The sequence below is a fragment of the Chlorocebus sabaeus genome, chromosome 16, assembly GCF_047675955.1.
Source record: "Chlorocebus sabaeus isolate Y175 chromosome 16, mChlSab1.0.hap1, whole genome shotgun sequence".
Taxonomy (NCBI): domain Eukaryota; kingdom Metazoa; phylum Chordata; class Mammalia; order Primates; family Cercopithecidae; genus Chlorocebus; species Chlorocebus sabaeus.
The window spans coordinates 11,244,490-11,270,122 of NC_132919.1; the positions used below are offsets into that span (position 1 = coordinate 11,244,490).

Sequence of the window (25,633 nt, forward strand, 5' to 3'; positions counted from 1 at the left end):
TACGTTAGTCCTCATTTTGTCTTTTTCTTTCATATCTTTCTAGAGTTCAATGAATTCTTTTTAAATGTTTTCTTTCTGCTGGTTGTTTTTACTTTTTGAATTTCTGTTTTACGAGTTTTTTTTTTTTTTCTTAATAACTACAAAGGTGTCCTTAAAGCTGTTTAATTCATTTCCAAGTATTGTGTTAGGTTTTCTTCTGCTTTATGGTTAGTTTTGCGTAAGTTTGGGAGAAAACTGTTGTTAGTATAGGAGTTTGGATTTGGAGTCTCATTTTACATTTTTAACAGTAGATTAGTATATGTTTATTCATATTTTTATGGCTTTAAACATTTATAGCAGTATATACTATTCCTATTTTTAAAAAGGCATCCTTTTCTATTAGTACAAAAAGTACAATTTGATTAACGGATATGATGATGATGATGATGAAGTAGTTATGTGTCCTATGATTTTTTGGTCCTCTTTCGTCTTACAGGATGCCACTGCTCCCCACTTCTATGCCTCCTTTCCTCTTTAATGAACAATCTCCAAAGTGCGTCTTTCCCTATTTTATTTTCTTCTCATTCAGAAGACTGTGACTTTGAGTTGCATGTAATCAGTACTCTGACCTAGTAGGTTTTTCCAGTATTTTCATACTGAGGATGAACTTACTCATTCCAACAATAGGTGTTTTTGTTGTTGTTGTTTTGTTTTGTTTTTTGGACAGACTCTCTCTCTGTTGCCAGGCTGGAGTGCAGTAGCACGATCTCGGCTCTCTGCAACCTCTGTCTCTCGGGTTCAAGCAATTCTCCTGCCTCAGCCTCCCAAGTAGCTGGGACTACAGGTGCGTGCCACCACACCCAGCTAATTTTTATATTTTTAGTAGATATGGGGTTTCACCATGTTGGTCAGGATAGTCTCAATCTCTTGACCTCGTGATCTACCCGCCTCGGCCTCCCAAAGTGCTGGGATTACAGGCGTGAGCCACCACACCCGACCCCAGTAGTAGTTTTGATCATTCTTGGGCCTGCTAGTATTTCCCCTCTTCTATCTTCTACCTAGGTTTTTTGTTTTTGTTTTTTGTTTTCCAGACTCTCTTGCGCATCACAAGGATTGTAGCAGGAGTGGAAAGATCACTTGCTGTATTTCTTTTTCTTATTTTATTAAAAGTAATTTAAATCTGGGAGTTTTCTGTTTTCCAGTTATGCTGAGGACATAGCTAGGGATAACAGTGGTAATTACAGCCGGGGGTGTCTGATTATAATGCTTTGATTGTATTTTACAATGAAAAGATGGAGTAGGAGAAATGGAATGCAGCCCTGTTGAAGCTGCTCATATGAAATGAAATCTGCCTTGACTGGCTACAGTGTCTGGTCTTGTGTGTAGTGCTGTATTTATTCCCTGCGTTTGCTACCGACTGTGAGAAACCCTAACCAGTAATTGATTCTACTTACCAATATTGGATGTAGGACTCAATATTATGTCATTGACAAGTATGAAATTATTTGACCATCCATTCTCCATTTTTTAAGATTTTTGTTTGTTTGTTTGTTTTTTGAGACAGAGTCTTGCTCTGTCATCCAGGCTAGAGTGCAGTGGCACAATCTCAGCTCATTGCAACCTCCGTCTCCCAGGTTCAAATGATTCTCCTGCCTCAGCCTCCCAAGTAGCTGGGATTAGAGGTGCCCACTACCATGCCCAGCTAATTTTTGTATTTTTAGTAGAGACGGGGTTTCACTATGTTACCCAGGCTGGTCTCAAACTCCTGACCTCAGGTGATCTGCCTGCCTCGGCCTCCCAAACTGCTGGGATTACAGGCGTGAGGCACTGCACCCAGTCCATTCCCTATTTTTTTTAGAGTGGCAGATGCAGGAGGACAGGAATCAGAAAAACGTTTATGGAAATGTTGAGCCGTGCAGAAGGTGAGAGATGTTAGCAAATGATGATGTAACTCTCCAGGCAAAAAGCTAGATAAATTAAACTCCACTGTCAAAGGTCCCTGAGAAAAATTAAATCTCTATAACTAAGGGTTTTATTTTAGTCTTCATTCTCCTTGCTATTTTTTTCTTCAGAATGTGATACTATACACTTCCCACTCTTGCTTGAAAGTCATTTCTCATGTTGCTAGATTACAGTTTCTTTTCTACTGTACCTTCTGTATCTCCTTTTCTACAGTTTCCTTCCATCACTCCAAATATCACATTTTCCAAGCTCTTGTTAAACCTCTACTATTCTCTTTCTTAACTCTGTTCCTTAAAGAATGTACTTTCATGCATGACTCTTGGGCATTTCTCTCAGCCCTGACCTTTTTGCTGAACTCCAATAATAAAGCTTTTTAGCAGAGAAGTGGCACTGGGAGTGGGAAAGGGAGAGACCGACATTCATTTTCTGCCATCTCTGAAACTCAGCATCTCCTAAGGTGAGTCAGCCTCTTCTCTCCAAAACCAACTTCTTTTGGTGACAGAAAGTCATTAACATCGTTTTTCTCTAGTTGCTCAAGCTAAAACCATGAACGGAACTTCTGCTTGATTCTTTCCATACTCCTTGCCCCTCATCCTTGTTCTATGGATTCTCCTTCTATACATTCTTTGACTTTTTTGTATCTGTCCATTTCCCCAGTATGCGCTTTCGTCAACTCGTTTCCAATTTGATTTAGCAGCTGCTTCACTGGAATCCCTGCCTCCACCCTCTCTGCTCTGCCCCTTTGACAACCATCAACTGTCAAATTAATGTTTCTTCAGTATGACTTTCATCAAATCATACTTCTGATCAGAATCATGTAGTGGTTTCCATTTCCCAGATTTCTTTCATTTTCTAGGCATTCAAATTGCTCAACCTTCAGAGTCATTGCGATTGTCCTTCTGCTCAGTTCAGGCCACACGTGGGTAGCCTGCCTGGTGTACTTAATCTTTCACAGAATGCACAATATTTTTTCTGCGTTCATTAGGCCTGAAGTGTTTTTCACTGACTTGACTTTTCACTCACTCACTTTAAATATTACTCATACTTTATGGTTCTGTACAAGTCTTGCGTTTTTCTGTGTACTTCACCCTCCACGAGTTTTCTCCACACCTGAATCCTGGAACAGTTCTTGTCTGTGGTCTCCTAGTCTTTAAACTGTTTGTTGCTTTATAATGTTGTTTAGTTATTTGTGCATATAAGTCATGTGTTTCTAGTGAGATTGTTGGCTCTTTGACTAGACTAGCTTTATGGAGCAAAGAGACTAGGCCTTACCCGGGAACTCTATACCTAATACTTGTTTACATTATTGGCATCTTCCTATACCTGGACACTTGGCCTTATCCCAGATATGTAAGTTTTGTTTGTGTGTTTTTGTTTTTTGAGATGAGGTCTCACTCTGTCACCCAGGTTGGAGTGCAGCAGTGTGATCTCCCCTCACTGCAACTTCTGTCTCCTAGCCTCAAGTGATCCTCCCACCCCAGCCTCCCAAGTAGCTGGGACCACAGGCACATGCCATCATGCCCAGCTAACTTTTATATTTTGTTTGGTAGAGTCAGGGTTTCACCATGTTGCCCAGGCTGGTCTCAAACTCCTGGGCTCAAGCAGTCTGCTTGCCTGAGCCTCCTAAAGTGCTGAGATTATAGGCATGAGCCACTGGCCCCAGACATGTAAATATTTAACTCTGATTTTAGAAGGAAGGAATTTTTGGAATTTTTATGAGAGAGTTCAGAATAAGTCATCTTAGACCCAAGTTTATGTAATGGGGTTCTATAGTCATCACAATAATAGCCTACACTGGGATGAGAGCAATTAAAAAAATTTGGTAACTGGATACCAACAAAGATTTATTTATTTTTCTCACACAAAGTTTATAGCCTATTTGGACAGTCCTTTAAAGCAAATATCCTCCATGTGGTATCTCAGAAATTTATACTAAGAGAGGTTCCACCATCCTGTAGCTGCACAGAACATGCAACCTCCCTTGTTGACACAATCATGGAGTGATGTGTTATGGTCTCTACTTCAGGTCTACAGAGGGGCTCTTAATCTTTCTACAGATTTATAAACTATAAGTCTATAAAGTAAAAAAACATGCTTTCCTTCACACATATGCATTGCAGTGGCATAGGGACAGGCAAACCACAACAAACACTCCCTTTCATAAAGGGACAGAAGGGAGGCACACAGCAGGCACTGGCCCTTAGCAATTTTGAAATTTCTTTTGGCAGGCATTGTAAAGGGCTTCTAACCCGGGGTGGGGAATGTTTGTGATTAGGCTGCAGTTCTACTCTCTGAAGGGGCTTCCTTGTCCAATGTTTGGCATAGCTCCTAGCTCCACCATTTAGGAGGTTCCTTATTTTTTATTATCTTTTCTGGCTGCATCTGAAATGGATGTTGGGGAATATATTCTCCTTAGGAACTACACAGCTTTCTCAGCCCACCAACCTGCCATAGTCAGAGGCCCAGGGATTGTTTAAAGTCCTGGAGAGTATCAGGGTCTCTGTTCCTTTGGCAGTTTAACTGTGTAAAAAAAAAAAATGAGGTTTCTTACTTGATTCCATAATAATTCTAGACGTTAATCAATCAACATACACAGTTCTTGAAATATAGTTCTCCAAACTCCTGTTTCCTTTGCTTTCTAATCCCTTACATCTTTTCCACTTAATGAGAGGTATTCTCAGCCTATCAGCCTTTGTAAGGGAATACACCCTTAGGCTCTTTGCTCTGAGTCACTTTGTCCAATTTAACTACTAACCTCAGCTAACATGGCAGAGGATGGGGAGTACAGAAAATGGCTCTTAAATGTTTTCACTTTAACATGATGCATGTGACATCCATGTGTATGTCATTGGCCACAGCAAGTCACATGGACCTGCCAAGTTTCAAGAGAGGAAGGAAACATATTCTTTTATGTACTGGCATAGAAAGAAAGCCAAAACAGTTAGTGAATATGATGAAATACATCACTTCTTTGTGGAAACTGTGAAGCACTGAGGCAGGCCTCAGCAAGGGAACTAGCAATGGTGTGGACCAGAAGATGCCAAAAGGTGCAGGTTCTCCCTCTGGGCCAGGGTCAGACAAATAGCTGAAGCGATGGTAACTAAACACTGCGGAAATAATCCTGGTGCTCTTCATGGAACCTTCTGCAATGGCTGCCTCATGGCCTCTCATTCTTTGACCTTGGTACCCTGAAGCACCTCTGACATAGAAGAGGGTTGAAGGAAAATTCTTCCCCATGTGGTTTGGGATCCCAGAGAGCCCCCTGAAAGACCACATTTCTTGGAGATTATGCTAATGTACCAAGAGATGTCCCTAAGGCTTCATAATGTAACCTACTTTAATTTCTCCTTACTTTAGTGAAAATCCTCTCCAATAAATGTACACGATTAGAATCAGTCAAGTTTTCAAGGAGTAATTGCTCTCAAGACTCAGATTTGATAGGGGGTGGTTCAAAAGCCATCAGGGAATAGGATGGAGTCTGAGCAGGACTTTGTACCCTTCATCTCTTTGCATGGATGCAAATACTACCACAGAGCCACTACACTGCAAAAAAGTGCTGGGAATCTGATTGTTTGTTTTGTTGATGTATTTTATTTTATTTTGCAATTGTCAGATTCAGGGACCCACCCTGGAAGCTTTTCTAAGGGAACACAATAAAATTGCTGGCCCTATTATTGATGAGATGGGTTCTTGGGAGGGAGGTCAAAGACTTAGTGACTCCACATCAACACGGGCTCTGGAAACATGCAGGCAAAGTGGGGTTTGCCTGATAGTCAAGACTGGCGACTGGGTGGGTGTCAGCATGGCATGCTGGAAACAGGTGCTGGCGCTCAGCCGGCCTCTTCTTTGTTTTGATTAATTGCTTTCTTTTTTGTTTTACGGAACTTGATGGCACTGGTGGTGGCTTTTTGTGGTTGACTACCCCTGTAGTACCTAATTACATAGGAGATTTTTAAAAAGCAACAATGAACACGTTTTCCAAATATGTTCTCAGTCTGCTCCCTCCCTCGGTAATTGGAGGCAGAGGGAAAAGAGGGCTGGGTGGTGTTCCCCAAAGACCTCCTGCCCATCAGCCCAGGCATGTCCCCATGGGGCCACTCAGGAACACAGGTGCTTGGATGCCCCATGGAATAGAGGGCTGAGGACATGCCCAGGGCCCTGAGGCCACACCCCGAGCACATGAAGCTCTCGCACCTGCTTTCTTACCTCTGCATGTGAGGGCTGAGGTACTGCTCAAGAACTAGGTAGAAAATTACACATTTCAACTAAAGTTCAGTCAAAATAAAAATAAAAATATCAGGCAGCTTTTAGGGAGATCAAAGCCAGAGACTCAGTAAAAGCTCCTGATGTAGGCAATTCAGAGACTCCTGTCTTTTCTCTTTTGAATTAAAAGAATAATTGTAAGAAAAATAACATATTTTTATTTATTTGTTTGTTCAATCTGTGACTTGATCCTGTGCTAGGCACTGAGAGAGTCTACTGGCAAGAATCTGACTGGGCAGAAAATGGCATCAGGAGGCTTGGACTGGAAGTCCTCATCTGGCCCACTGAAGACCGGAGTAGGGAGACAGTTCAGGGACTTCATGCCTGTGTATCCCAAGACTGTTTGTCTAGACATCAAATTGTTCCCAGCTCCCCTCTTAATGGAGACAGAGGAAAGAAAATACCTGTGGACCATGGCTGACTCACATGGCAATTTCCTTCTGTTTGACTGACCACCCCATTTGCCCTCTCACTGTTTACAAAGGCCTGGCATTCTACCAGTTGTAGACTGCAGGCCAGGTGGTGAAGGAAGTAAGTGTGAGGCATGATTCACAGGGACTCCTGAACTGGTTAAACTTTCCTATAAGAATGGAAGGATGCCCAAGCACACACAGTAATGTACACTACACCCCCATATACAGATGAGTGCAAGGGGATTTAAACTCCGCCCCTTGCATTCCCTTTCTGGAGGACCACACTGAAGTTGTGAGTCACTTTACAACAGAAGGGTGACCTCGCCTTTGGGCTCATGTATCATCTTCAGCTGTTGACTCTGCTACTACAAGAGGCAATGCAGCCCTCCAACAGACGCCAATGACGTAGTACTCCCCTTCTCAGTGTGGAACTCCCTTTATGTGAAAAGAAGTACTGTCTGCCTCCCTCCATTCCCTGATTTCTGCACAAGAGCAATCTTACCCAAAATCCCTTCATCCCAGGCCCTCTGTTCAACTTTATCTGCAGAGTGAGACAGTAGTTTCTGACCCCAGTTGCAAATCTGACTCAGCAAAACTTAAAAAAGTATATGCAAAAGGAAGGCCCCATCCAAGATTCCCTGAATCATAATCACAGAAGTAAGGAGATGTAACTTTAATAAGCTTCCAAGATGATCCTGATACAACTGTGATCAGTGGTTCTTAAGATATCACATGCATTTCAATCACTAGGGGATGTTGTCAACATGAAGATTCTGATCCAGTAGGTCTAGGGTGCCCGTGAGATGTAGCATTTCTAACAACCCCCTGGGGCAGCTTCTGGTCCCGGAGTAAATTTGAGGCAGCCAAGGTGTAGAGCTATGGTTCCCCATCCCCGCTACGTGTCAGAATCATCTGGGGAACTTAAAAAAATCCCTTTGCTCCAGCTGCACCGCTAACTAAATCCTAGTTCTGGGGCTGGGACTCAGACATCAGTAATTTCTAAAGCTTCTCAGGTAATAATATTGTACAACTCTGGGCCAGGCGTGGTGGCACACGCCTGTGATCTCAGCACTTTGGGAGGCCAAGGTGGGCGAATCACAAGGTCAGCAGTTCGAGACCAGCCTGGCCAACATGGTGAAACCCCATCTCCCCTAAAAATACAAAACTTAGCCAGGCTTGGTGGTGGGCGCCTGTAATCCCAGCTACTCGGGAGGCTGAGGTCGGAGAATCGCTTGAACCTGGGAGGCGGAGGTTGCAGTGAGCCGAGACCGTGCTCTAGCATGGGTGACAGAGCGAGGCTCCGTCTCAGAAAATAACAATAATAAAATAAAATAAAATAAAATAATAAATAAATAAATAAATAAATAAATAAATAAATAAATCATGCAGCTCTAGTTGAGAACCATTGTTTTGGGAGCTGATTTACACCAGAGTGGGTCTGTGATTCAGCTGCTCAACTCCCAACCCAACCACAGGCCTGCTACCTTCTCTCCAAAATCTATTTTCCGGGCAGCTGCACTGCATATGTTTTCCCAGACAGCTGGACGATACATATTATCATAGAAGAGCTCGTTGAAACACATCCCTTTCTAGAGATAACCAGCAGCAATATTAGCAAGGTCTGTACATCCACCCTATTCCCTTTGCACAGAAAATTAATTCTCAGTTGTTGGTTAATGGCTTCTTGGCTTCTCTCTCTCTCTCTCCTGGAGCAATCTGCATGGTACATTTACACAACCACATAGGTATGGTACGTGGACACACCACATGCATGAGACTAAACTCTCACTCACACAACCCTCTATCTTCCACTCTTTGTCATTTTATACTCCCTGGTCCTTCCCTAAGATAACTAAGGAATTAATATCATATTTCCCCACCTCTTCTACCTTCTTCAAGTCATCTGTACCTCTGAGCTCTCACACACTATGCAACGTTGCTCAGAACGTCTTAACTCACCAGTCCTCACCAGAATATCCTAACTCACCCTGCGAAATGGCTGGTTCCTACTTGTCTTTCAGCTCTTTCTTTCTTGCCTTTGGACATCACCTTCCCAGGCACTACAATTCTCGACAACTCCTCTTTGCCCCACGGAAATGTCTACTATAATCCTTAGTTCATTGTGAAGTATTTATTGATTTCTGAATCTCTTTTCCCCACTAGACTGTGAGCTCCTTACTGGTGGGAGTGTCTTGCTGACCTCTCAATCTATACCACAATGCTACCTTCTGAGCATAATGCCTAGAACAGAGCAGCAGGTTGCACGACATTTTATTGAATGCATCAATGGTCTCTCTCCTCTTTCTTTTTTTCTGCTTTCTCTATTAGATTGTATAAAATGTACAGAATCTGATCTGTTTTAGCATGATTCTGACTGGCATATTTGCTCAAACCAGTCCACACCCCCACGAGAGTATAATTGGAATATCCAGTCCTTCCAAAACCCTGTCAATCATTCTGCTGTGCAAATAGGCACAGGTGATTGGTTCTAATCAAAGTCATTAGGGTGGTTCTGGAACAATCCTGCTGCCATATGTAGATAATTATGGCAGAAGTCTAAATTTTGGATGTTGGCCAATCTAAATAGCATTAGCATGAGGAATTTAAATAGAACAAAAGGAGAAGGATGGCACAGTATTTGGACATAAATAATAATAGCTAGAACTTATAGAGCATTTTCTATGTGCCAGGCACTCTTCTAAGTACTTTACATATATTAACTCATTTATACAACATAACTGTCTTACGAGGTAGCCATTAGTATCTGAATTTTATTGGTGAGGAAAGTAAGGTACAGAGAGGTTAGCTAACCTGGCCAACATATAGCTGGTAAGTGGTGGAGCCTCTGTTGGGACTAGGTAGATTAGTAGCTCCAGGTCTGTGTTCCCCATCCCTATGGGAAACTATGCTCTAGTCTGTGCTGCCCTAGTGAATGGGCTTCTTTCAAGAGACAGCATAATCAAATTTCTCAGACCTAACTCGACCCCTGGAAGCAGAATGGACCATTAGGGTTCTCTATCTTATTGAAGTAGCTGTCCTCAAAGTTTAGTGTATTGTTGTTGTTGTTGTTTTTTCTTTCTCTTAAATGCACACACATACAGACATACCCATCTCTCAGAAAGTAGACTTAGTGACTTTCAATAAAAACAAAGTAATTCTGAATGAGATCAATGCTGTTGTGTTCCTAGGGTTTTGCTTGCTTTTGGAGATAAGACTGGGGTGCTGGAATGAGGAGTTTGGTTGATGATTTCTGAGTCTAAGACTCCTATTAATGAGACCACTGTTTGTCATTGTTTGACAGCTCCTTTTTTGGATCTATCAGAAACCTAAGGTCCCTCCTGTGCTCTCTGGGGATGTGGTCCAACCCCTTAGCTTTATGAGGAAAATTGGAGAGCTCCCTGTCTCACATGGGAGGACCTGCCTGTGAAATGCATCTGTCCCCATCACTGGAGTTTTCACCTTTTGTAAATAAGGTGGCTTCATTGGTGACCTCGCATTTGAAAAACCAAGAGTTGGAATCAATATTTTTGCATGGTCATTTCTTCCCTGACGCCATCAAATGAATATGATCTGATGTGCCTGGACCAGATGAACACACTGCCTCTTCCCCTCTCTGAAACCAGAGGGAAAAGCTGGGAGCTTGTGTCTTTAACGAAGTTCTCTACATTGTTAAAAGTAGAGCAGACTCTACTTCTTCGAAAAAAAGTTAGCAAGATAAGGACTTCACAATAGTTTCTATATTCTCACTCCTCCTTATGCCACATGGGAAACCATTAGAATGTAATTTAAAAAAAAATAAAAGTAGTGTCAGTATCTCTAAAGCAGTGGTTCTCAAAGTGTGGCTCCCACACCAGCAGCATCAACATTCCCTAGAAGCTTGTTAGAAGTACAGATTCTTGGGCTCTATCCCAGACTTACTGAATCAGAAGCTCTGGGAGTGGGGATCAGCAGTGTGTGTTTTAATATGCCCTCCAGGTGATTCTTACGTGTGCCAAAGTTTGAGAACCGCTGACATAAAGAATTAAGACATTTAATCAAAACATGCTTCTTAATATATGACCGCACCGAAATTGATGCAGAGAATACATCGTTTAAGTATCTTGTCCTCAAGGGATATCTTAACTAATGCTACCTAGAAATGTAGTTCTGTAGCAGGCATGAAGTGTCATCCGAATTGTAAGAAGCTAGACATAAACTGCTGGGATATTGAAGCCATCTGTTTATTACCAACCCCGGAAAAATGCCTCCGCAGTGTATTGACCGTCCTTTGCCCATTGATCAAGGCAGGTGGGATGTGGTTGGAGGTTGATGATTAATTCAGGTGTTTCTTACTTGAAGAGTTCAGCTGTTCCCCTTGCTCACAGCTGCCTTATTGAAGTGATGATATTAAAACTGTGAAAATTCTGAAAGCTAATTCAACCAACTGACTTTAATCACCAGGGTGATAGGACGCACCGAGATACTATAAAGACTGGAGCTTCGGTCAAATTCAAATGTTATTGCTTTTGACTGGGAACGTTGCAAGGCACACAGAGCAAATGGAACCGGCACAGTGTCATCTTTAAAATTAGTTACAAAGATCAAAACATGAAAAAAACTGAAGTGATTTTTTTCAAGCATAAAAATTTATCCTCTCTGAAATAATTAACTTGATAAAATTACTCACTAGACCCATGTATCATTGTGTCATTATAGCTGCAGTGTCTAAAATAACCTTAGCTTTTGTTTCTGAAGAAGCCAGTACAATTTCTAAAAGGTACATACCTAATTAGGTCAGATAGTAACTACCTTGCCTTTCCAATGTTGTTCTATAGAGAATACTAGTTATAATTATCTTTTCCCCACTTTCCCCCCAAAAATTGGGGTAGGGATTCACATGCAAGATTAAGAATAAAATAGAAGGTCATCAAACTCAGAAGGAAGCACTATTCTAGCTCATGGGGCTCTTGTCTAGTGTTGTCTGTATTAGAAAATGACAGTGTCGGGCCAGAAGCAGTGGCTCACGCCTGTAATCCCAGGCCGAGGTGGGTGGATCACGAGGTCAGGAGTTCGAGACCAACCTGGCCAATATGGTGAGACACCCCCCCCCCCCCGCCATCTCTACTAAAAATACAAAAATTATCTGGGCATGGTGGTGCTTGCCTGTAGTCACAGCTACTCAGGAAACTGAGACAGAAGAATTGGTTGAATCCGAGAGGCGGAGGTTGCAGTGAGCTGAGATCGTGCCATTGCACTCCAGCCTAGGGGACAGAGCAAGACTCCATCTCAAAAAAAAAAAAAAAAAAAAGAAAGAAAGAAAGAAAAGAAAATGACAGTGTTGTGTCTGTTGGAGAAAGTTAGGAGTTCTTGGGATATCATTTCAACCACATACAGGTAATATCACAAAGGATCAGTGTTCCAGGGCAAGAACTTACCTGGATTAGTGTCACCACCAAAATTTACCTGGAGAGACCATTGGTATGGCCTAACATGTTGCTTCTGATACATGCATCTTTGGTCATTTTCCATTGCCTGAGTTCAGTGGCATGAGGATGACAGGTTTATATGGAGATGAAAATAAAATGGGAAGAGTCATAGGCTCACAGAATTATTTGTGTTAATGAAAGAGTTCAGGTCTCATCATCCTTTTCTGTTGGCAGTGGCCACAAGTTGTGAGTCCAGATGCCTCCCAGCCTTCCAGGAGTCTTAATAATTATCCCTGAATCTTAGATTGCTCTTGGAGCCAGCCCTGACTCCCTGGGTAAGGCTCAAGCTAGAAGTAATAATCAAGTTGGCTGTGACCTCATCTTTCCAGTATTAATGCCCTCAATCAACAACCCCTGGAGGAGGTTGGATGAGTTACCCAGTTCACTGAAGCAATAGCAATCCTTGAGCATCTATTTTGTGCCAGCAGGTGCTTCACCTGTGTTTTCTTTAATTCTCATAATAATTCTACAAAGTAGGTACTATGAACTTCTGGGTGCAGATGAGGAAAAGGAAGCTTGGAGAGATGAAGTGACTTACCCAAATATGCACAGCTATTAAGTGGCAGAACTAGTATTTGAATTCAGGTCCAATTAGAGTTAGGGTTAGGGTTAGGGTAAGGTTGAACCCTAAAATCTAACTTCTTCCTTTGACCCTTGTTATGAAATTGGATCACACTGATAAACTGCCCTGCAATAGCCTAGTTGACGGATAATGTGGAAGTGTTGCCAGTGGACAGTGGACGCTAGCCAGTCTGCCCCCTTCATCCCTTAGTTCCAGGACGTCCCATGCATCCACTCCCCAATCTGGCTGGCTTGGTAGGTTCAGGACTTAGTAGGTTGTCAAAGTGTGGGTCCCTGGACAGGCTGTGCCAGTGTCACTTATGAACAAATTAGAAATGCAGATTTTCCAGGACCACCCCAGGCCCACTGAATCAGAAAATCTGGGGTTGTTATACCTTATGTAAATGACGAGTTGATGGGTGCAGCACACCAACATGGCACAAGTATACATATGTAGCAAACCTGCACGTTGTGCACATGTACCCTACAACTTGAAGTTTAATAATAATAAATAAATTTAAAAAAAAAAAAAAAAAAAAGAAAATCTGGGGTTGGGACCCAGAAAATGTGTCCTAACAGCTCATCCGGGTGGCTCTGTTGCATGAGTAAGAGCTCAGAAAACTGGTCTAGCCTGTTTCTTAGTATAGATGGAAACTGAAACAGAAACTCAGTTCTGTCTATTTAGCCTCTGCTACTCTCGATCTCTCTCTCACTCACTTTCTGTTTCTCAGGTATTTTAGAAATTTAGGCTGGCTTTGAAGGCCCTCATATTTACTTTGTTGTTTTCCAAAATCACTTTTTGTTTGTTGTTTGTTTGTTTGAGATGGAGTCTCATCCTGTAGCCTAGGCTGGAGTGCAGTGGCGTGATCTCGTCTCACTGCAACCTCCGCCTCCCAGGTTCAAGCGATTCTCCTGCCTCAGCCTCCTGAGTAGCTGGGACTACAGGCACCCGCCACCACGCCCGGCTAATTTTTGTATTTTTAGTAGAGATGGGTTTTCACCATGTTGGCCAGGCTGGTCTCAAACTCCTGACCTCAGGTGATTCGCCCTCCTCGGCCTCCCAAAGTGATGGGATTACAGGCATGAGCCACTGCACCAGGCCTCCAAAATCACTTGTGATTCACTGAGGATATCACAGACTGCCCAAGGCTGGCATGGAGAACCTCTGCATCTTAGGGAGCATCATCTGTTTCCTTAACTTGCTGCTATGACCTTGCAGGTGATTAAGGTTTTCGTCTGGGTAGCTGGAGTTTTATTGACCACACACATGCATTCAGGATTCTCTAATAGGTGTGTTCAAATGGGCCTCTTCCTTTTATTTTCCCTAATTCACAAATGCCTACCAATGTATGATTGTTTTTAGAAAAGGCAAGGTGTTTTTCTTTTAGTTTTCTTTTCCCCCAAGGATATTTGGAGAAGATAAGAAAAAGGTTGTCTCTGAAAATGTGAAGCGGTTGCTTACTAATGGCAAGTTGTAGTGTAAAAAATGAGCTTTGAAGATCTTGTGAACTGGGTTTAAATATCCTTTCCACTTTACTGGCTTTGAGTCCTTGGAAAAAAATCATTTTAACTCTCTGAACTTTAATGTTTTCATCTTTAATATGAAGAAAATAATACCAACTAGGGCTGTTGTGAGAACTATATGGCAGTATAGTGAAAGTGAAGTACCTCACACACTGGCATATTGTAGTGTTAAATAAAACAAATAACTATTATTGTTGGGGAAAATGGCACAGTGTTATATACTCTGGAGTAAAGATATGGAAGCCAGCAAATAAATGTGGCATAGGTCCCTCAAGGACCACATTTATTTCTGGGTAAGAAATATAAAGATGATTTTCATGTTAAAAATAACCAAGATTCTGTTTACTCTCCTACATTTTTGCATTCTTGAAATGAAGCATGATTTCGAAGAACACTTAGATTTCTATGAGCTTGGTTGGAGGTTTGCAGTCGTGCATTCCACCGTCCCCCCCACCCCTGGACCCAGGTGGGGCCTCTCTTTCCTTTACATGCAGGCAGGCTTCCAAGGAACAATCTAGGAAGCACTGGAAAGTAGGGCTGTGGCCAGGGCATGCACGCAATACGTAGGCAGATTATGGCTTAAGTGGAAGTCACTTTCTAACGTGCGTGAAGGAGCTGCATTGTAATGAGGATCCTGTCGCAAGATGCCATCAAGGGGATTACTGAGGGGAAAGCAGGACTTGGCTACTCGTTCACACACTTTTCAACTGTAAGAGCCCATAGGCTGTGATTCCTACCCACGTGGCTTTCTCCACACACAGGTCTACAGATGGGCACTCAGGCATAAGGGAATGCATGCACTTGGATTCCATAAATCCCAGGACACTATCTCCTTCCAACATGTCGTTCTGTAACTGCCATCACAGATCACCCTAACTCCAGTCAGACTTTCGATGATACCTCATTTCATGTCAGGGTAGTGTTGAGCTGCAAGTAACAGAAAACCAGGCATAAACTAACAGAGTTTATCTTCCCTATAGAACAGGATGTCTATGTTCGCCCTCATAGTTGCTTGATGGCTGGGAAACTCCAGTTATGACATTCAAGCTCAGAGACCATTGCCCAGACATTCAAGGAAGAGCCAGAACAGAGGGAGGGCAATACCACCAGACACTGGCTTCTGTTTCTCTGTCCCTTCTTTACTGCTGTGTACAAACCATCCCAGAACTGGGGCATGCAACGACCACCATCTACATGGGGAGGCAATCTGGCTGGCTCAGCTGGCCGGTTCTTCTCTCGTGTGGCTGTGCTTGGTTCTTGGAGGTTGGCAGACTGGATCAGCCTCTGTGAATGGGACACCAGGGCCACGTGCCTCTCATCATCCCACAGGCTCACTTGGGCTTGTTCTGGCCAGTAGCCCAGCTGTGTTTCCGAGGGAGGGCAGAGGCATGTTCTGCTTCTTGAGTCTCAGCCTCAGAACTGGAACATCGCGTTGCCTTCTTCTATTGGCCAAAGTAAGACACATAGCCAGCTCAGCTTTTAAGAGGTGGAAAAATAGACCCCATCTCCTGATGGGAGGTGCTACACAGTCACAGTGCAAAGAGATATGCACCCAGGAAGGGCTGAAGATGGAGGTCATCCATCTACCAGGGACTTATTAGCCAAAACTAAAACTGGGAGGTTGGGGGCTTTCTTTCCCTTTCCTCTTCTACCTTTTCCTCTTCTCTCTCCTTCTCTTCCTCCAGTTCCTCTTCCTCCCCTCTTCTTTCTCTTCTCCCCTTCCTCCTCCTCCCATCGCTCCTCCTTTCCCTCCTCTCCTCCTTCTCCTCCTCCTTATCCCTTCCTCATCTTTCTTCTGTACTCCTCCTTCTCCTCCTGCTCCTGCTTCTTTTCTTCTGAAATCTTTAGCAGACCCTAAAATAAAGATGGACCAGGGGGAAAAAATGCTGCAAAAGAGTATTGGGACACACCAGTTTGCAGTATCTCATTCTTGACTTTGCTAGGAAAGTTCTTGGACGGATATCCCTACCAGACTCTCAAAACCTCAGCCCCGCTTTGCTCTTATTGGCATATCCTGGGAGGCATTCATCTTGACACAGGCAGCCCTCAGAATGCCACTGGGTTCCTGTTGAGGCATTAAAGGAGCTTAAATGATACAGAAACTGTGCTTCTATTCTTTCCGTGCCCCTCCCTTCCATTGAAATGTCAGTCACGGCAAAACCTTGCAAAGTACACGTGAGTACAAAGTGGCTGCTTTGCTTCCCTGTAGTTTTTATAGCTGTCCTCAGAAACACACTCTTTGTGATAAGGTATGAAAGGAGACCTTCAAAAACCCACATATAATAATACTATCCCTTAGGATTTTTACTTGAAAGCAAAATGATTTATAAATGACATGTAGGCAAATATCAGTCTGGATGCAGAAACTTGCTGGCCACACTGGTATTTCAGTGACTATATATATTCTGAGGCTAAAGAAGGTTATTATTCACAAAAGAAAAAAACAGGCCGGGTACAGTGGCTCAAACCCATAATCGCAGCACTTTGGGAGGCCGAGGTGGGTGGATCATGAGGTCAGGAGTTCGAGACCAGCCTGGCCAAGATGGTGAAACACCATCTCTACTAAAATACAAAAACTAGCCAGGCATGGTGGGACATGCCTGTAATCCCAGCTACTTGGGAGGCTGAGGCAGGAGAATCACTTGAACCCAGGAGGCGAAGGTTGCGGTGAGCCAAGATCATGCCATTGCACTCCAGCCTGGGTGACAAGAGTGAAACTCTGCCTAATGAAAAAGGAAAAAAAAATGAATAAACTCATGACCCAAAGTTCATAAAATAATAGGGAGCATTTATTCAGCATTATTATGTGTTCTGGTGGTATACTAAGTATTTTTATATGATCTAATTTCATCCTCCAATAGTCCAATGAAGTAGGAAATATCCCCATTTTATATCTGATAAAACAGAGGCACAGATAGTTGAAGTTAGGAGTCTTCATTTGGAGAATCAGGACTCAAATTCACCTCCATTTGACTTCAAGCCCTTGCTTCTGACCATTAGAACATACCACATTCTATTTATTTATAATCCATGGTGTGAAAGTAATGATAAATGAACCTAAAATATAATTTATGCTTCATAAGTATCAGCTGACAGTCTTGACTCACTGGGCTTGTGTCCCTGTGTGAAAGCCAAAATAATTAAAACTCAAATGAATTTACAATTACTCCCAAGCTCTAATGACCATAGTGTTGTTTAATGAAGTAGAATACATTACTTAAGCCAGACCATTATTGATAATTTTAAAAGGTATAAACAAGATCTTTATTAATGAAGTTGTTCATTCACTATGCCACGTATGTCTATTAAACTACATTGATAGGTCTAGGCTTTGCTGTGGATTTTGCTGTTTTTCCTTATTGTTTTGTTGTTGCTGTTGTTATTTTCTTGCTACAGGATTTTGGTATTATCTAACAGGTTAGTGTTTCCCAAACTGTATTTCCTAGGAGATGGCCTCTGTTATGTTTGCCTTAGTGAGTTTGAGCTGCTAGAGCAAAATACCATAGATTTGATGGTTTAAACAATAGTCATTAATTTATCACAGTTTTGGAAGCTAAAAGTCCAGGATCAAGGTGATAGATCCATTGTCTGGTGAGGGATTGCTTCTTGGTTTACAGATGGGCTTCATCTCCTTATATCCTCAGGCGGCACAGAGAGAAAGAAAGGGAGATACTATTTCTCTCATGTTTCTTCTTATAAGATGGCTAATTCCATTTAGGGGGCGCTCTACCTTCATGACTTAATTATCTCTCAAAGGCCCCGCCTCCAGATACCATCACATTGGGCGTTTAGGCTTCAACATAGGAATTTGAGAGCTGGGGATCCAGGCATTGAGTTCATAGTACTGCGCATAGATGTCCCATGAACAAAAAGGGTCCCAGAGCCAAGTAAATGTATATAATGTAATATTCATTAGCATTTAAAGTATATTTGTTTGTTTACTGCAAGGCATACTAGAGCCTTTTACCATTGTAATCTGCATGGTGGATCTCTAAGACAGCAGTATTATTTGCATTGTTGGCCACACTTACTTGAGATGATGTAAAATGCAGAACTCTTTGGTGGCTGGTCCATCTTTTTTTTTTTTTTTTTTTTTTGTACTTTTTGTAGAGGTGAGGTTTTGTCATATTGCCCAGGCTGGTCTAGAACTCCAGGGCAATATGACAAAACCTCACCTCTACAAAAAATCTCAAAGTTGTTGTTCAAAATTCACAAATGTCTGCAGAACTGTATGGATCTTGAAATCCACTTATGAATATAATAATGTGTAATGCATTTTAAAATTATTCTCAGCCTTCTAAAAATGATTGTCATTTTGAATGAAAACTACTTGGATTTTAAAGATTTAGGACTTCCTGTATTTAGTGAAAAATAAATAAAACGTAATTTATGCATTGGCTTTTAAACACCAAAGAACATCCATTATATTCTTTATGTATCTTGATTATGTCAAGAAATACAACATATCCTTACTTGAATATGACTTCAGACTTCTGGTCTGAAGTCAGATTCAAGAAAGACATAGTAAGACTGAACTGCGGGAGAAAACTAACATTTTGGGAGTGTTTACCTCATGTAAGTCATTTTTATGTCTGGCTTAACCCTTTCACAACCCTTTAAGGTAAGTATTCACTTTGCAAACACAAAATCTGAATCCCAGAGAAATCAAAACCAAGTTTACACAGATAATAAAGTGAGAGTCAGGATTTGAACCCAAAACCATGTGACTTGAAAGCTCATACTCTATTATTTTAAACAAAATAATTAAAATAAAATGATATGAAATCTGCCATTTGAAAACAGATATGATTGGCAAACTGACAACAACAACAATTATATTACTTCCATGAGACAGAAAATGCTAAAAGGAGATACAGTTCATTCTATATGAAACCATGAGTGGTGACTGAGAAACCAGTCTATTCGCCAGAGTCGAAAATGAGGGAATATAAGTTTGACTAGGTTTTTTTTTCAGAAAGATCAAATTATTAATGAACAAAACAGGTAATTATTAACCAAATTACCACCAAGAGATGGTTGATTCCGAAAACAGAAGTAGGTTGAAGAAGTAAATGGATCCATTACTGGGTAATTTATGTTTCAAATTTTTGATTCAAGATTACGTAACACGCCATCCTCACTGGCAGTGCACTCTTCATTGCCACCTGATAACCAGCTAGATAGTGTTTTGTGTGAGGAGCACGGGGCCTCACCCTGGGGTTCTCACAATCACAGCGGACATTCTCCAGGACAGCGCTGGCCTTTTGGAGACTGGAAACAATTTAGAGATGCAATCTTTACTCGGACCAGGATTTAGCTAAGATGCAGCCTTCTGATGCAGGCTTCTTCTCCTGAGAATAGCTGTGCTTTACCACATACAAAACAAACATAGAAGGCTGCTTTGGACCATCTTCTCAGCAGAGCCATTGCTGGTAGTTTGGTTGTGGTAGGAATGGAGCTTCCGGAATTTGAGCTAGCATTGGAGCCTTATTGAAGCAAAGTGATTAACCAATCAGAGGTCAGATGTATGTGTCCAACTGAATGAATTCAGTCCCCATTGTTATCAGAGAAGAGATCTAGGAAAATGCTTAGTCCATTTTAAAGGGACGTTAGTAAGGAGATGTACTCAAGGTACTTGGTCAGTTTTTTAAAAGAAGGTAAAAGAACTACTCAAGGTACTTGGTCAGTTAGAAAATAGTAAGAAGAAACACACATCAGTGCATCTTGAGAGCAGAGGTACATGTGAAATACAGCTCACGTGTGTTCTTCCCTAACCCTCAAACTTCACAACAAATGCCTTCCAAATTTTAGAAGCTGAATAGAATATGTCAAAAGTAGCACCAGAAAATGTGAAAAGTAAGTAATGGTTCTTTATGCTCTGTGAGGTTTTTTTTTAAATTGTTATGATGGAGAGGTTTTTAAAAAAAATCTTGGTGTCCAAGTTTTGATGGTCTATCATTTGTCCCGTCTCTACTTGGCTGGAGCTGTGCTGTCTCCACTCCATACAGGGTAAGACATGTTATCATGGTGAATATTTGATCAGTATCCTCCTTTTTCACTCCATTTCGTTGTCATGAGAGATTTCTTTGTTACATTCCTTCCCACTTACCTTCTTAATCATCTCTCCTTACTCTTTTGTTATTTTTTTCCTTCTGTTTTCATTCTGCACCCTGCCCCTCAGCAGCACTTGGCTTGATTCCTAGTTTCACCACTTAATTGCTATGTGATGCTTGGCAACCCTCTTAACTAACACCTTGGAGACTATTTTCTCATACATAAAAGGGAAACAGTAACTGTCCACCACACTTTGCAAATGGTAAAGTGCTATCTAAATATAAGTTCGGTATCAGGACTATCATTGCCCTATCCGCACCTTCCCTGCATTGGCATAAGCATATCCGTGGATGAGACTGTCCGTCATTTTGTTTGTTGAAAAGGCTGATGCGAAAGGAATCACCTTTCCCTGCCTACTGCTCACCTGCCTACTGCTGCCATCACATTGTTGTGTTTATAATGAATTTGTTATTTTCTTTCTTAGTTACTTGGGTCTTGCATGGTCAGTGGAGATCATTTTATTTACATTCCATTTCCATCTGCTCACCAGTTTGTACTAATTGAGGTGCTGCTTGTCTCTCCATTCCTCTGCTTACTTGGCACTAACTGAGAAACTAATCTAGTCTGTTCCTTCCACTGGAAGATGAGAGGCTTCCAGGGATGTTAAGAATGTGTGATTAAGTCACTAGGTTTAACAAGAAGAAAGGGCAGGAGAGATAGGCGCTGAGAAGGGAAAAGTTTTAGGATGATTTGGAGGGTGTTGGGGTAATTAGAAAAAATTATTCAATGTTATAAATTCACTTAGGAGGTGTGGTTAAATTTCTGCTGTAGTTAGATTACCTTGAGTGAACCGTTAGGAGTTTAGGGTAGCAGTGGAAATGCTTTCGTGTGGCTCTTAAAAACACCATGCAAAGATTTCTTGAATTATTTAAAGATAGCCAAGGAATGTCTTATTTCTATGCCAAAACCACCTGTAAAAATAAGTACCCAAAAAAAGGTAACCTATACATTTAATCAGATAAAAGCATTCCTTTGTAGGGAGCGGGTACAGAATAATGGAAGTGACACTGGGCTAGAATTGGGAAGATCATCCTTTGCATTCCATTTCTGCCACCTTTTCCCTGGATGGCCTATGATTGTAATAACAATCATACAGTGCTCTTCAAATTAGAATGCAGTTTTGTGTTCATTATCTCATATGAACCCAGCCATGGTTCCAAAGGTGAAATAGAAAAAGTACAAGGGGCCAGACGTGGTAGCTCATGCCTGTAATCCCAGCACTTTGGGAGCCTGAGGCAAGTGGATGGGCTGAGGTCAGGAGTTCAAGACCAGCCTAGCCAACAAAGTGAAACCTTGTCTCTACTAAAAATAGAAAAATTAGCTGTGTGTGGTGGTGGGCACCTGTGATCCCAACTACTTGGGAGGCTGAGGCAGGAGAATTGCTGGAACCCAGAAGGCGGAGTTTGCAGTGAGCCAAGATCGCACCACCGCACTCCAGCCTGGGCGACAGAGCGAGACGCCATCTCAAAACAAACAAACAAACAAAAAGTACAAGGAATTTATTAGGGCATAAGCCCTGCCCCCACTGGACTGGTTGTGTAACATTAAGGAGGCCACCAATCCCTGTGATCTTCATTTGCCCCCATTCATGTAAAACATTGAATAACGCATTCTCACACGGTTTTTTGGAGGATGAAATAAGACCATGCCTATAAAAGTACTTTGCATTCTCCAAAGAGTCGCACACCAGTTTGTAGGATTTTATGAACGCAGGAGAAATTTTAGATCTTCCAATGGTAGGGTTTTTTGTTCCTGCAAGAGAAACTAACTCTTAAGTTAAGCAGCAGAGATGCATATTGGAATGATACTACATAGGTCTCAGGCTCCATAGCAATACTGAAATTCCAGGTTCAAAAAAGATGCAGGCATTAATAGAAGGAAGGGAGTCAGAACTGAATCTGTAACCTGCCACAGGAAGGGTGAGGTAGGGCACTGCTCTTCCAATAGCTGGCCCCATTGTCACCACCCCTGGCCCCAAGAGGAGATGACACTGCCACCATCCAAATGAATTCCAAATGATTGCTTGCCTTATAGCAACATTGGCTCTAGATTCAAAGTCCTGGGGGGGAAACCAGTCACTTGGCTAAGATTAGATTACCTGCCTGCACTCTGGTTACCAGGATGCTGACAGAGGGTATGTTTGACCCTTCCCAGCTTCCGTAGCAGGAGGTAGGATTCTGTCTCTTACCTTTCTTGGGGCTTCTCCTCACAGGAAAAGAAAGGGTTCTCAGATATCCATGTCAGGACTGTATGGGTTAAATGGCCTATTCAAGAGACACAGATTATTGCTTGTGGGACTGAAGCCCATTTCTCCTCATCCCACTCTCCTAGATCTTTCACCATTTTATGTGCCTTCATTTCAATTTGTTCAGTCTTGTAGTAGGTACTGAATCTCTCCTGTATACCCTGTACTATAGTGGCATTCCTCTACCTCTCATATTCTGAGATTTTATTATTAAATGTTTCTATATAACATTTTCAGGTGATAAAGCACTGTGTTAAGAACATTGTTTTTACAATGAAATTTTAGAGAGCCTTAAATTTAAAACAAAGATTACTATCAGAGGAATCCTGCAGATTCAGCAGAGGCATGGCTGAGAAGATAATTTGTTCAACAAAAAGAAAGAGGAAATAACAGCACCAGGGGGATTTCTTGGGTCCCATCAATGTCTACTGTTAACGTTTATTATGTAAACCAAAGAAAGGGTTGTACAGTTCAAGGACTTACAGCTCATACCGTGAATCTAGAGGCTGGCTCCCTACAGCACTGCCTAGGTCTTGTACTCCAAGCCATTACCATTCACTGTCTCCATTTTACCCATATCCGGCACCAAGACATGATACAGCCACGAGGTAGAAAGTGTGGAAGCTTTGAGAGTCTGTTCAAGGCTGACATCCATGTAAAATAAAAATGGAAGGAACATACTTTTCCCTCAGAGGCATTCTGTCTTCCCTCCGTTGCTGCCTGATTAAAAACAGAGAGGAGTTACAGGTTCCAGTAAGATAGCAAATCCTAGCCTGAGTTTCTTTGCAAATGGAGCATGAGGCAGATTGTTAGGTGTTAAGAGTAGATCGGGGAGTACAACTCCAGAAAAGCCAGAGTGTAGAAAAAATAGGGGTGAGTCAGGCAAGGCAGGGGAGCAAACGGAAAGGGTTATCTCACAGCTTTTGTAATAAGCACAATTGGTTGCTCAGTTTCTCAGGATGTTTTGAAAGAGGCTGCCTGAAACCACTGTATCTTTGAGAAGTCTATCTTAGGGGAGGAGAGCAGAAGAATTATTATGCCAGTTCTTGTCTCCCTTTGGCCAAATTTATTCTGTGTGACATCAACTCTCTTGACTTTTGGGTTTACCTCCTAGCCCCTCCGGCAGCCACCTGGGAAGCCAGATCCCAGGATAGTAAGGCTAGCACCTGTGACATATGCCACTCTCTCAGGCTGAGCATGTGATGAAAGCAAGCAGTGGCATTCCCCATCTCTCCACCTGCAGCCTGACCGGGCTGGTAGGGCAAGGAACTGCCTGTGTCAAGAGAGCCCCACAGTTGTCACATGTCTCTGGAGCAACAAAAATGAGAGGCAAGAGGGATGCACAGGGAGGCACAAGACCATACCTGTGAGTGATTTGAGGGACCTAGACAAGCCACTACCAAACCCAGTCAGCTAAGCCAGTGGAACACCAGGAAGGAGGGCTCAGAGCTCAACCAAGATTGAGACGTTCCCCCTGTACCTACAAGAGTACATCCAGGTCAGGTGCGGTGGCTCACGCCTGTAATCCCAGCACTTTGGGAGGCCGGGGCAGGCAGATCATTTGAGGTCAGAAGTTCGAGACTAGCCTGGCCAACAAGGTGAAACTCCTGGTAGTGTATCTCTACTAAAAAATACAAAAATTAGCGGGGCATGGTGGCACACACCTGTAGTCCCAGCTACTCAAGAGGCTAAGATACAGAGAATCGATGGAACCTGTGAGGCAGAGGTTGCAGTGATCCAAGATCCCACCACTGCACTCCAGCCTGGGTAACAGAGTGAGACTCTGTCTCAAAAAAAAAAGAAAAAAAAGTACATCCAGGCCAGGAGATCTTCACAGACTTCACAGAGACTTGGCAGTAGCCTCAACAGAAAAACATGGCCAAGGGAATCCAGGAAGGAGCATGAGCTGGGTTAGATACACCAAGATAGCTTGAAATCCCTTAACCTATGTGTACCAAAAATCGCTGGGTAGGTTAAAATGCATGACCATAGTCACAAGAAAGAAGGGAAAATTCCTAGATTCCAGGAAAAAAAAAAAAAAAAAACAGAGGGAATTAAAACCAGACCAGTAAATGTCTGCATAGGTTTTGTAGCTATAAAAGGAGTAAGTGCTTTTGATGCCAATAACGTCCAGTGTTAGATTGTATTTATCTCCCATGTAGAGAAAAGACACAAAATTCTGGACCTGAGCAAAGTGGGAAGCATAAAAGAAGAACCCTCAAAGGATTGCATTTCTACGTAACGTGTGTGTGTGTGTGTGTGTGTGTGTGTGTGTGTATGCCTATCAGTGCAAGGCAGTGACAAGTAAGCGCTCTCGCTAACTGCATCTGTTTGGGGAATTTTTTTTTTTCTAGAAATCAAACCCAGCGCTGCATTTCTTAAAGGTCTAAAGTCTGATTTTTATACTGTCAAGGAACCTTCAAGGTCAAAGTGAAAGTATATCATAAAAGAAATAATAAAAAATTGATTCTCTGACAGTGATATTCCCAGGGTGCTCGGTAGACAAAAGCAGAAACATACTAGAAAGGCAAGCCACAGACTCTCTGAAAGAAAAAAGAACATTCCACAAAAGATCAGTTCACCACACAGCCACTGAAACTACAAAATAATTAAGACTTCTAGCACTTGAACAGAAGAATCTAAAAAGGAATATAAAAAGTGTATTTAAAATTGTTGAATTGTAATTCAATAAAAATGTAAAGAAAGGGATTCAAGCTATTAATAAAAAAAAAAAAAAGATCCTGTTTAAAAAAAACAGGTAACTTTGAAAAAGAACCAAATATAACATCTAGATATGGGAAAAGTAGTAAATAAAATTAAAAACCCAAAGGTTAGATTACGTAATGGATTAAACACTCCTGGAGAAAGAATTAGTAGGTCGGAAAATAAATGTGAGGAAATTAGACTGCAAAGTAGCAAGCAAGCATAAAAGAAAAGATTAGGCTAAATAGAAGAATGTATAGATCCCACATATATCTGATAAGAGCACATATACACCATGGAATACTATGCAGCCATAAAAAAGGATGAGTTTGTGTCCTTTGTAGGGACATGGATGCAGCTGGAAACCATCATTCTCAGCAAACTATCGCAAGAACAGAAAACCA

At 41.9% G+C, this 25,633-nt stretch overlaps 1 protein-coding gene across 2 annotated transcripts in view; it reads left to right on the forward strand.

Annotated features, from left to right (window-relative positions):
• The window catches only part of SHISA6 (shisa family member 6), a 323,762-nt gene that overhangs the window by 162,709 nt on the left and 135,420 nt on the right, over positions 1-25,633 (forward strand). The gene's annotated exons all lie outside the window — the stretch shown is intronic.